A 6,247-nucleotide genomic window follows, 5' to 3' on the forward strand; every position below is an offset into this window, starting at 1 on the left:
TGCGCAGTGCTGCAAGCAATGCCAGCAGCACACCGATTGGCACAAGGCGCCTCCCGAGGAGTTGAAGTCGATTTACAGCCCTTGGCCGTTTCATACATGGGGAATCGACATCCTGGGACCATTCCCGCTGGCGATCAGGCAGATGAAGTACTTGGTGATGGCGATTGAATATTTCACCAAGTGGATCGAAGCAGAACCAGTGGCCCAGATCACCGCACACAAGATCGAGGGTTTCGTGTGGAAGAACATTGTGTGCCGGTTTGGTGTGCCCAAGCGCCTGGTGTCGGACAATGGGACTCAGTTTGCAAGTCACCTGTTGAAGAAGCTGTGCGAAGGGGTGGGAATTCAACAGGTATTTGCATCCGTCGAGCACCCTCAGACGAATGGCCAAGTAGAGTCAGCCAATCGGGTACTACTCAGAGGCTTGAAGAGAAGACTAGAGAAAGCCAAAGGAAGCTGGGCTGAGGAGGTTCCCCGTATAGTCTGGGCGTACCACACCACCGAGCAGTCAGGAACCCATGAGACCCCATTTAGCCTGGTCTATGGATGCGACGCAATGATTCCAGTGGAAATCCAAGAGAGCTCGCTGAGATTCCAGAACTTTGTAGCGGAAGACTCGAATGAGGAAAGAAGGCTGAATCTGGATTTGCTGGATGAGGTCAGGGAGGAGGCGAGATTGAAATCTGAGGCGGTGAAAAGAAGGATTGAACGAAGATATAACTCGAAGGTGATGCCAAGACAGTTCAGAGAAGGCGACCTGGTGATGAGGAAGGCCCACCAGTACGAAATGGAGAATAAGCTGTCGCCTAAGTGGACGAGACCGTTCAGAATAACCGAGGCGCTCGGGAACGGCGCCTACCGCTTAGAAACATTGGAAGGAGGGGCGATTCCTCGCACTTGGAACGCCACGCACCTCAAGTTATATTACAGTTAAGAACTTTGTAAGTAAAAACAAACACGAAGAGCTTTACAATGTTTCTGTTAAAACAGTTTGGAGGGGGCACTCTTTTTTCCCTAAGGAGGGTTTTTAATGAGGTTGCCCAATAAAGAAGAGTTTTCAAAGTTTAAAGTGTTTTAGATTGCATGCTTGTTGTTTTCCGAAAGTTTTGAAGAAAGACCTTGTCACTTATATGTGATTTAAGGCAAGTTGAAGTTATGTTGCATGCTTTCTAAAAAGTTTCTAAGTCCCCATCGTCTTTCGGCGATTGGCGGCATCAGTTAAAGTTAAAGTCCTCATCGTCTTTCGGCGATCGGAGGCACCAGTTGAAAGACCTCAACGCCCTCGCGCGTCCTGAGGCGAGATAAAGACCTCCTCGCCATCGAGCGAGTGCAGGCGAGGAAGAGTAAAAAGTCCTCAGTGCTTCCAGAGGAGAGAAGATGTAGCCTCTGGGGCAGTGTAGAGGCACCAGTAAAAAGTCCTCAGTGCTTCCAGAGGAGAGAAGATGTAGCCTCTAGGGCAATGTAGAGGCACCAGCAAAAAAGTCCTCAGTGTTTCTGGGGGAGAGAAGATGTAACCCCTGGGGCAATGTAGAGGCACGAGATAAAGACCTTCTCGCCGATGAGCGAGTTCAGGCGAGTTAAAGACCTTCTCGCCGATGAGCGAGTTCAGGCGAGTTAAAGACCTTCTCGCCGATAAGAGAGTTCAGGCAAGATAAAATCCTTCTCATCTCGAACGAGTTCAGGTATGGTGTAAAGGGTGGATGAAGTTCAGAGGGTGGCTAAGGTGGGTTCGAAGAGAACGCCCAGCCACCCGGTTCCTTGTTCTGAAGATCAGGGAGGTAGGGAAGGATCCGAAAGGCGCCTCTACCCCCAGATAAAGGAACAATGGCCAAGTTGTGAAGGTAAGAGGAAGCTAGTATCGCCAAGAGTCTTTGGCGACCAGGAGAAATTCGAGCGATGGCGAGAAAGCCAAGGCCCGTTTTGATAAGGCAGATCAGGTGAGTTGTGTCTTAAGCCATTAGTTGGGTTGAAGCTCGTTGTTTGAAAAAGTGATTTCGCGCTAAGGTTCATTACCTTGAGGTCACAAGATATTAGAATGTTATCGTTCGAAAGCTAATGGTTCGAAGCAGTTAGTATACAATCGCGCTCGCGGAGTTACTAAGTTAATTTCGTCTAAGAGATTTATGCAAGGAAGATAAAGTTAACGAGAAGAGATTATAAAAAGAAGCGGGAAATGTCATAACATAATGGCATCAGTTCAAAATACATGTGCAGAAAAAGGGAAAAATTTATTACAAGTAAGTATGTATAAAGGAGAAAGCATAGGAATAATGGATGGAGGGAAGCAACTAGTCTTCAGAAGGAACAATCTTCCCGTCCACCACTTCGTTGTTCAGAGACACCATGGAGAGGTCCAGATCAGGATATTGGCAGGCGAACTGCTCCAAGGCGGCGTCGAACCCAGCAGCAAGAATCTGGGCGGAGCTCAGCTCGAGTTCTTCAATCTGCTTCCTGAGCCCCTCATTATGCTGCTTCAGTTCTTCAGCCCCCTCCCGAGCTTGAAGAAGGTCTTCAGCCCCCTCCCGAGCTTGAAGAAGGTCTTCAGTAACCCTCTTGTTCTCCGCCTGCGCTTGGATCAGCTCTGCGGCGATTCCTTCGTTTTCCTTTCTGGCCTCGGCGAGCTTGGCCATGGTGTCGTCTCTCTCCTTTTCAACTTTCCCCAAGAAGACCACCCGATCTGCTGACCTCTTCTCAAGGTTTTTTACCTTGGCGGCATCTGCTTTGATCGACGCCTCCAGGTCAGCCACTTTGACGCGATAAGGGACCTGCTTGCTCTCCAGCTCGATCTTCTCTTGAGCTAAGAGCTGCACCTTATGGCGTAGATCGGTGGCCTTCTTGCGTGCCACCCGAAGCTCGGTGCTCATAGCATCCTCCACTCGGGAGTGATCGATCTCCGCGAGCATGAGATTGCAGGATAACTTCTCCGCCTCGATCCTTATTAGGCGATTCTCCTCTTGGAGCACGGAGATGTCATCCTGGAGCTTCTTGCTGGAACTCTCCACAACTTTTGATATGATGGAGGGGAAATCCTTTGCCATCATCTTAAGTTTTGCTGAGAAGGGTTCCCACACCCTTTTGACCTCAAGGGAGAGGTTTGCTCGTGGGGGCACCAGGGGAGCCTGTTGCTGGTTCTCGCCACCACCTTCTTGAGTTGGCTGTTGAGTGGGAGCTTCTTGGTGTGGTGGCGACGACGGGGATTTGGTGATGATGATAGGCGAGTTGTGAGCACCTTCATCCCCGCCTGGTGCGGCTTCCGCGGTTGAGGCAGTTGAAGGAGGACCCCCTCCAGCAGATACATATGGCGTGAGGGCGCTCGGGGGGTTCTCCATAAAGTTGGGCTTGGCAGCCTCAACCACAGGAAATGCAGCTGCCAAGGGAACTGCTTGGACTGGTGATGCGGGAACTGAGGGAGGAGGCGGTGTTGAAGGCGGAGCTGGCTGAGGGGGCGGTGTTGATGTTGGAGGGGGAGGTGGAGCAGGTGGTGAGGAAGGCGCCACCCTCCTTCTTTTGGTGATGAGGCCATCTTCAGTTGCCTCATCGTCTTCTTCTTCATCCTCATGGACCACCTGAGGGGTTCTCCTCTTTGGCTTCCTGAGGATGAGCTTCTTGCGTTGTTGGGCGGGTTGGGCCTCTGAAGGAGTTGGGCCTTTAGGGGGCGATCTGCCCTGGGCAGCGGCGATCTCCACCACTGAATTTGGCACGGTCTAGGAACCCGACGCCAACCCATGGGCTCGGGCGAGCGCCCTCAATTCAGCCAGTTTTCCCTTGCCCAACATGAGATCTGTATAATACAAAGGTACATGGGTCAGCTCAGAGAGAAAGATAAACACATGAGTCAGTATGCAAGTAAAGCAGATAAGTGGTGCAGAAAATAAACCCAAGTCTTGTGCACAACAGACAAGACGCCCAGAAACAGTTAACAGAGGTATCGCCAAGTGCAATAACTTAGATATTGAGGTGAGCTCTAACCTATTCGAGCCTCGAGTTGGTCTTTGAAGAACTCGAAGGAGATAAGCGCAGTGGTGAGGAAGGTAATGTTGGCGTCTGTCACGCTCTTCCAGAAGAGGCACAGATCCCTGTCCAAAGCGCCCATGCTGTCAGGGCTTCTTGGCCTCCTGAAGCTTCCCTTGGAGTCTTTGTTTCCCTTGTTTACCCAGTACAAGGGAAACCCGTCGAGCAGCGAAGCATCCTGGTCGTTTTGGCGTATTTGAATGAATTTCCCCTTCCAATCCTTATAAGATTGCTGGAAGATAGAAAGGATCGACCTCCCAGCAATCCTGTTCAGACTCACCCAAAGGCGATCTCCTAGATGCTTGGCTTCAAAAAGGAAGAGGAAAACATCCACTGACGCTGGCAGTCCCAGATGTGCACATATGATTTGAAACGCCCTTATGAACGCCCAGTTGTTGGGGTGAAGCTGGGCGGGGGCGATGTTGAGCTCGGTCAGCAGCTCTCGCTCGAAACGAGTGAAGGGAAGTCGGAGCTTCACCTTCTTGAAAAATGTCGTGTAGAGAAAGCAGAACGACTCGCCATCGCTCGCTTTGTCGTCAGCGCAGATCGGCTCCTTAGGGTGGCAAGGCAGCACAACCATCTTGCTATCATGCTCCTTGTGAAAGGAAAGATCCGACTGGTCCCCTTTCCTTAGTCGGAGTATCGCCATTGCGGAGTTTATCGAAGAAGTTTCTTTCAGCAGTGCCGAGCTGGCCCAAGGGTAAAGTTTTTTATAGTCTGGAGTGGGGACGGAGGCTCCTCCGGCGACCGGTGGAGTAGCCTGAGCCAGGTCAGGGCGAGAGGTTGCAGGCCTCTCAGCCTGGGAAGAAGAAGCACCAGGTGCTCATGGTGGGTTGTGAGCTTGAGATGAAGGGTTTCGTGACGAGGGAGGAGGATTTGGGGTGATCTTTGAGCGAGCCATCGCGGAAACTGCAAAGGAAAAAGAAAGGGAAAGGTGAGCGAAGGTAGCAGAGGCTGACTCGATTGTGAAAGAAGGATGGAAAAAACGAACGAACGAAGGTTCGTTGTAATGGAGACGAAGCCCTAAGTTACGAGAAGGGAGAAATAGAAGAAACAGCCCACAGCGTATGCACCAGACAGTTAATGGATGATGCGAATCGGTCAAAATGCAGGAAAATTCAACAGAAGAAGTAAAGGGAGTACCTTTCGATGATCGGATGAACGCTGAAGGAGGTTGAAGATTCAGAAGGTTGGGGAGTGTCGTGAGTTTTTGCAGAAGAAGCTCGAAGCGTTTGAGAAGGCAAAAAGGTGATGGAACAGTAGAAGTGAAATGGGTTTAAGGGTTTTTCGAATGGGTTTTGGAAGCGCAAACGACAATTAAAGGTAACCGTTGATGAAGCCACGTGTCGAGCGATTGGAAGAGTGTTTGGTGGAGCGTCAGGAAAGCAGAAAGTACAAACGTTTGGAATTCTGCGCCAGCGCCACGTAGATCGGTAGTAACGTGACTCCTTTAGTCTTTTCGCTGGACAAGTCTTCGCTTAAGACTGGGGGGCTTGTGTACTGCCCTGGTAGTCGGGAGTAATGACGTGGCGTCGAGCTATTATATAGGCGTGTTGGATGGGACACCTGGCTGGCAGAAGGGGAGGAAGTCGGGGGGTTCGCGTAGTCGCCAGTTATTAAGTTGGCGTGCTCCGATCTCCATCATACCTAAACCGGCGGTCACCGAGTTGAAGATGAAGTCGCCAGATGTGAACCCAGGCGACCAAGTGATTAGAGATCGCCGAAACAAGGACATCGCCGAAGATGAAGGCAGATAGACACTTCCCAGCTGGCCAGAGGATGAGGTCGGGGGACAGCTTACTTGAACATATACGGTGAAATAGGTAGTGCAGATCATGAAGGCGGCCGGCGAGACCACAGGAAAGGTGTGTACGAAGGCACCCGAACTCGCCATCCAGAAGAGATCACGCTCCAAGGCATCTATGCACTGAGTATATCATGCATAAGTAACTTAGCCAAAGAAGAGTCAGAAGTAGCGCCCAAGTCAAGGATGCTCCAGATGAAGGCACGTGTACAGCTGGATGCGAGCCACGTGTCCAGATGTGTAACTGCCAGGAGAGAGAAAGTGCCCAGGTATATAAGAGTTTCCAACGAACTTCTGAGGTACGCACGTTCATATTGTTTTCTTTACGCTTGCGAGTCTTGAGTACACTGAGGGAGAACTGGTCACGGTTCCTTAGAGTTCTTGAGTTTTACTCTTAAGTAATTGGTGGTTCAGTCGCTGACTTGGGCGTCG

This window comes from Phaseolus vulgaris, chromosome 3, assembly GCF_000499845.2.
Source record: "Phaseolus vulgaris cultivar G19833 chromosome 3, P. vulgaris v2.0, whole genome shotgun sequence".
Taxonomy (NCBI): Eukaryota; Viridiplantae; Streptophyta; class Magnoliopsida; order Fabales; family Fabaceae; genus Phaseolus; species Phaseolus vulgaris.